We start from the raw sequence: 7,212 nt of genomic DNA, 5'->3' as shown, positions 1-7,212 counted from the left end.
GCATATGGGGTATCACTGTACTCAGGAGATGTTGCTGAACACATATTGGGGTGTTGTGTGACATCGGCATATACCAGGAGCTGTAAATTCATACATAACATAGGTGTGTGGGGAAAAAATACACACAAAAGAATACTACTGCAAACTTTGAAAAAATTCTGGTGGTAAAATGTGTGCATGCAAAGAGTTAAAATACCAGCATTTGAAATACCCTGGGGTGTCTAGTTTTCAAAAATATATGGCTTTATTGGGCATACTCAAATGGCCCAGCTCAAAGATGTACCAAATAGGGCATGGGCAGTGGATCCCCAAATGCCAAAGTTCAACATTGAAAAATGCGCATGCCCCAAATGTGGCCCTTTTGCCCCCAAACAGCCAGGCAAAATAATTCATGTGAGGTATCGCTGTACTCAGGAGATGTTGCTGAACACATATTAGGGTGTTTTATGATAGTGATATATACCAGAACCTGTTTATTCATACCTGAAGTAAAATGTGTGTGAAAAAACAAATGCAAAAAAAATTACTACCCAGTTTGACAAAGGCTGATGATAGAATTAGTGCTTGGAAAGGGTTAAAATACTAGCATTTGGAATACCCTGGGCTGTCTAGTTTTCAAAAATATATGACTTGATGGGGTAAATTGCATTGGCCGGCTTCAAAGATACCCGAAATGGCACATGGGGGAAGAATTACCAGATTTGGAAAAAATGGCTTTGAAATAGCAAAACGCTACCTGTGCATATTGCCCCATAATGTGTAGAAAAAAAGCAAAAAAACATAAAAACATTGGGTATTTCTAAACTCAGGACAAATAGTAGAATCTATTTAGCAGGTTTTTTCATTACCTTTTATAGATGAGTAAAAGATTTTTCAACTAAAAGTTAGAAACAGTCATTTTTTCTAAATTTTTCACCATATTTTATACTTTTTTTAATAGGAAATAATATGATACAATCAAAACAATGTCATCTAAAGAAAGCCCTTCTTGTCCTGAAAAAAACCAATATATAATGTGTGTGGGTTCAGTAAACGGGAAAGAAGAAAATTACAGCTAAACACGAGCAGCGCAGAAATGTTAAAACGGCCATTGTCGCGAAGGGTACAAAAAGTAAAATCAGCCTTTGTCACGAAGGGGTTAAAGCAGTATAAAGTCATTCAGTCGAAGTATGTTTGTAAACTGTTATGCCTTTATAAGATATACAGCCGCTTGTGGCCATATACCAGAGCAGATTGTTGGAAGTTTTACCATTTTTCTAGCTGAGATGGGATAACTCATATGCGAGACGGAATATCACGGAAGGCAGCAGAGCACAACCACAAAAAATATCAATGTCAGTCAGTACCTGCTCTTATTTCGCACACGGGCGCCCTCTACAGAGCGCTTTGTAAAGTGCAGCCATTAAGAGCGTTACAACAAACTATACATTAACAAACTATACATTATCTACTTATATATAAGAAGACCAGCTGGGGCAAGTGAACACACGTCACTCGCATGACTTACATGGAACCATTCGTTTCTTTATCCTTATCCCTCAGGCTCCAAGCGTCACACTATAGGGGTTTGAGAAGCCCCACGAGCCTTGTTAAATTCGTGCTGCATTCGAGGCTTATAATTATTAATAATTGAATTGGACACATAAGGGGGTCATCGAGATACTGTAATTATAATGTTGGTACACCTACCTCTTGGGATCTGCTGGTGAAACAGCCTTCTGGTGCCCTCCATGAATCCCTGTGTTCACAATGACGCTGATGAAAGCTTTCAAGCTGTGCATCATAAGCAATAATTACTGTTTACACAGATGTAGCCAGACCCTGGATTTTACCCCTATTGGGAGTCACGATACGTGGTGTGTGCATTTCAAGTTTAAAGTTACACTTTAAATGTAGGTGAAATCAAGTAGCAATTGAACATTGTATGTAGAGCAACTGAAATGTGACTGTGTTTGGATGAATTAACCGCACTAAACGCCATGTTGTTATTACGTTTACCTTACGATGAAGCCAGAAACTTTAACCAATCAGGATTCTTGTAAGAAACGATCGTTGGAAACGGTTCTAAAATTGATGCTAGATGGATAGTTGCGCACGGCAGTAATCAGCCGGCTCCATAGCTCAGGGGTTAGAGCACTGGTCTTGTAAACCAGGGGTCGCGAGTTCAAATCTCGCTGGGGCCTGGACCTTCTTTTTTTCTGTTTCCGCATTCTAGAGTTGCAAAATTGTTTAACATTACTTGTTCTGCAGTACTTTAAGCGTTTATGAACATTAAAATGAAATATTAGCAGCTATCTCACCAGACACTTTAGGACTGGCAAAGCAGTATTATTATTATTACTACTACTATTATTATTTTAGCCAGCTTACAGTGTATTTTATTTTTTGAGTGCTAGCAGGTTTCACACCTCTATTACAATAGCAAAATTACCAATAACATAACATTTGCCAATAACAGAAGCTGTTAAGAAATACTTGTACAGAAGCAGAGGAGGCTCCTGCTTTTTTGCAATTTTACGGCGTATTTTGGATTTTTTATGAGCCCACTTCATCTGTTTTGTAGTTGGTGAATGTGAAATGTATATTGCACAGCGCTACTGTACACAGTGTATAATGATAATGTCTCTTTGCTACACTACACTAAATACACTACACTATAAGACCAACCAGGCCCAGACTGGGACAAAAAATAGGCCCGGGCATTTAAGCCTGAGCAGCCCATTTTTATTTATTTATTTATTGTTAAAGACCACCCTTCATGTACCATCTTTGCATTTACTCACTCACTCACACAGATCATTAACACATTCATTAATGCAGTCTCACAAATCATTAAAGCAATTCATCCACACATGAATTCATTAATTGTCATACGCATTCACACAATTCATCCACACATTTATTCATTCATTCTCATACACATTCACACTGCCCCCTCTCACTATGTTCCCCCTTTTCACTATGTACCCCCTCTCCCCCTTTCTCGCTATCTAACCCCCCTCTGCCCCTTCTCACTGCACTCCCCTCCCTCACCCTACTTACTTTGTTGCCGGAGCAAGCAGCAACTGCGACCGGGCCCGCGGCAGGGCCGGATTGACTTAGGGGCTGATGGAGCTGCAGCTCCAGGCCCTTACCTTAAAATAGGCCCAGTCAGGACCGGACTGACTGGGCCTATGCGGCCTCTACGGCCGCATTAACGCAGAGCCCCTTAAGCCTGCCGCACTCTATCCAAGCCCCCACCAGGGCCGGCCTTACGGGTGCGTGGCCGCACTGGGTTTAAATTAAAACATCTGCGTTTTTTTTACTTTATTTAACATCCTCCATGTTAAATAAAGTTTTTTTTTAACTTTATTTAACATGGAGGATGTTAAATAAAGTAAAAAAAAAAAAAAAAGCCCGATGTTTTAATTTAAGGCCTAAGGCCGGCCCTGGTGGGGGCTTCCCGGCCCCTTAGAGTGGCAGACCCGGTCGCAGTTGCAGGCGCCCCTTATGCCCTGCGTTAATGCGGCCGTAAAGGCCCATAGGCCCAGTCAGTCCAGTCCTGACTGGGCCTATTTTAAGGTAAGGGCCTGGAGCTGCAGCTCCATCAGCCCCTAAATCAATCAACTATATGAGTTTGTTGGACATCCCATTCCAATACCGTGGGCATTAATGTGGAGTTACTCCCCCCACACACACACTCCTGTGGCTATAACCGCCTCTACTCTTCTAGAAAGACTTTCCAAAACATTTTGGAGCATTTCAGGGAATTTTTGCCCATTCATCCAGTAGAGTTTGAGATCAGGCACTGATGCTGGATGAGAAGGCCTGACTAGCAATTGACATTGCAAAAGTGTTTAGTGGGGTTAAGGTCAGGGTTCTGTGTGGGCCACTCAAGTTCCTCCAAAGCAAACTCGTCAAACCATGTGTGTATGAACCTTGCTTTGTGCATGGGGGCACACTCGTTCTGAAACAGGAAGGGGCCTTCTTCGGCTTGCATGCAGCTGCTTGACCACAAAAAGCCATTTCATGAAGCTCCTGGCGCACAGTGCATGTGCTTATGTTGCTTTCAGAGGCAGTTTGGAATTCTGTAGTGAGTGATGTGTTTTTTATGCTCTATGCATTTCAGCTCTGGTGAGCTGGTGTTACTCATAGACAATTCCTATTCACAATAATAGCACTTACAGTGGGCCAAGCCAGATCTAGCAGGTCAGAAATTTCATAACTGACTTGTGGCAAAGGTGGCATCCTATGCGTTTAATGTCACTGAGGTCTTCAGTATGACCTGTTAAACTGCCAATATTTGTCTGTGGAGGTGGCTACATATGTGCTTGATTTTCTACACATCTTAGCAATGGATGTGGCAGAAACAACTAAACTCAATAAGTAGGAGGGTTGTCTACACACATATGAACATTGGTGCATATCTCTGGCCAAAATGGATGTCAACACACTGCTGACTGCAGCTCCTGAAACTTTATACTGAGACATTTTAGATGTCTGAAGAGTGGCCAAAACATTTTTGACACTCTCATCCTTGCCAAATATACTCTGACTAGTCCAATGCATGCTGGTGTTCCACTCATGTAACTGCACAATAAAGAGAACTCATGCATTCATAAAGTAGCCTCCACTGGTGCCGTGGCTACTGTGTCAGAACAGAACTATTTACTTTATGGATAAATAAAGAGTTCTTTCAAAAGGCATGGAAAAGCTGCACACGGATCCCAGGGACAAGGATTGAAGTCATTGCCCGCTAGTCAGTTACTGAAATCACCACCAGAAAGCCAGTTATTGCAATCCGCTGCTAAAGTGTCCACAGTCAGTCCTAGAATGGCCTTCGAGAACCCAGCAAAACGGCAACAGGCAGATGGCAACTCTCATTTACTTTTATAGCCGCTAGCATGGCTGCAAAAATGGAGAAATATTTTTCCTCCTTGTCGCACAAATAGCCTTTAAACCCAGACGATACAAGTAGCAAAGGTGACAAGTGAAAAGGGGCCCTCAGACGTTCAGAAAGGCATAGTGTTTCAGAAAATGATGTCACTAGAAAATATACTTTAGTATACCATAAGTATGTAAAATGCATAAGATGAGTTTGATTATTCATGGTGTAAATTCTACATACCCGATGGTGTAAAAATATCCTGAAGCATATAGGATTCCTAAATGTCTAAGTCTTAAGACTTGCATAGCTTTCCTTAGTTTATGCAAAAATATTCTTTTAATCATTTGTATTAAAAAAAGATGGCATCTAAATAGGTTTGTTTAGGTTCCTAAAAAACTAGAACAACCCTTTCTCTTTCAGTTGGGTTCTACTTAGAAACTTTGTATGAGCTTATTCAAGGTGGCACCTACAAGGTTTTACAGCCAACACTGTAGCTTGTCTCTATTAAACACTATGATTTGGCACACAGGAAGAAGCATCAATGTGTCATTAACCTAAAACAAACATTATTAGAAGATGACATGAGTGTTTCTTAAGGACCCAAACCATAGAAGATATATTTGTATATTTGGGAAACCAGAGAAGAAAGCTTTGTGGCGGGTTCTATACAGGGTTTTGAGCTTTACACTGCAATGTGTCTCAAACAACTAATTTCTTCAAACTATTACTCAAAACATTTGTATTTAGTTTGCATCCCATATAATTGCTTGTTACAACATTCTAACACTAACACCGAACTATCTTCATTCTTTAGCATAATATAATTAATTTAGTAACACTACCTAGTGTTTAAAAATATTTGTTTAGGGGCTATATTTATCTTTGGTTAACCTGAGATCTTAAACAAAAGGAGGCAATTACAAGCCAGTCAAGGAGAGTCAGAGTTCCTAAAGCATATACTGTGTATTTTTCATTGTCCTCAGTGTCCAAAATGTGCGGTAAAGTACACTAAGGTAGCAGATGTTTTTTATTTGTCGCAAATGTAAATAACTGACTGTTCTGGGGGCAATTCATAACAGATCCAAGAAGAACTGTGTAACATGAAGTCACTTACCTGTGGTACAACTGCTTTTTTGGTTTACAGCACTGGTGATGATCCACCTCATCATTTTGGTTGAGGGTCATGGGAGCTGCTTTACACAAACACACTGATTGACAGTTTTTAATAAAAACCATAGTATATAAATGTATGTCTGTGTGTGTTACATTTTTTTGTCTTTATTTACTTATGGGGTGCTTTGCTACATTAGAGAGCATCTAACCTAACTCGTGTTCCTGCATGCTGACAAGCTGATTTAACAACAGATTTGCTGCCAGCTTTCAGCAAACGTTATTTTTTAAGGTTAATACAGAAACTGGCAGCTATACTATGGCAGGCAAGGATTGGAACATGCTGAGGCTCTGCATTTGATTGTACACCCAAGGCTTCTGCGTATAGTGGCAGTCTGGTTTGTATATTCACAGAATGATGGATGACCTTCTGAGCCGACCCCGCCAATCATACATGGCTGGTACTATAGCTTTGGATATATACTTTAATTCTCAGGGTCTATATTTCTGTTTTTTGCATTAATGGAAGGCCAGCCACATTGTCTTAAAATCCCACTTGGTACTGTGTAATTAAATAGTAATGAAAGGGTAAACTCTAATCCAAAATAACTACAATGAAACTAACATAACTTGTGTCAAAAAAAAACATCAAAGCAAATATAATTTTCTTTTAGAAAAAACAGTGACAGTTTGGTTTTATGCCAAGTTATCATTTGTAGGTGTTTTGGGAATCCAAAGGCAATTGTGATGTGTAATTAGCTCTGAACTCCAGGCACGCCCCTTAATTACAGAGACAAGGTGAGTCATTTAAAGTGTCTTCACATTGGATCCCAGTAGTAGATGGTCAGAAGGACATCACACCACAGCGGGGTGAGCATAATTTCTCATTTCCACCAACACAATGCCAACAAGAAAGGGAGTTCTAATAATGTAATAGTACCAATGATTTACCGAGAGAGCAGTGCTGATTAGACTTCACTAGATGAGAGAACTTTAGAGAGTCAACTGCCAATATCATTATGGAACAACCATGCCCAGTTCTTAAGTAATTTAACACACTGTGCTAGTTTGTTCTAGATGTATATTTACATTAGTTTCCTGTAGGGAAAGAGAGTGTTTTCTTCTCTTATTAAAATGGAGATTAAAATAAAAAGGAGATAAAATGAAAAAAGCCAGTTTATGAAACACGCCTTAGCTCTTTGTCACATTGAAGTTCTGATTAACACTACCTGGAT

At 40.0% G+C, this 7,212-nt stretch overlaps 1 non-coding gene across 1 annotated transcript; it reads left to right on the top strand.

The window, feature by feature from the left end:
- Positions 1-2,110: 2,110 nt before the first annotated feature.
- Positions 2,111-2,183, top strand: TRNAT-UGU (transfer RNA threonine (anticodon UGU)). The gene has a single exon. It is a non-coding gene; the product is annotated as a tRNA-Thr (tRNA).
- Positions 2,184-7,212: the final 5,029 nt, after the last annotated feature.

Source organism: Sceloporus occidentalis, unplaced genomic scaffold (genome assembly GCF_023333645.1).
Source record: "Sceloporus occidentalis isolate IW3139 unplaced genomic scaffold, rSceOcc1.0.p SCAF_204, whole genome shotgun sequence".
Taxonomy (NCBI): domain Eukaryota; kingdom Metazoa; phylum Chordata; class Lepidosauria; order Squamata; family Phrynosomatidae; genus Sceloporus; species Sceloporus occidentalis.
This window is presented reverse-complemented; position numbering and strand designations above follow the sequence as displayed.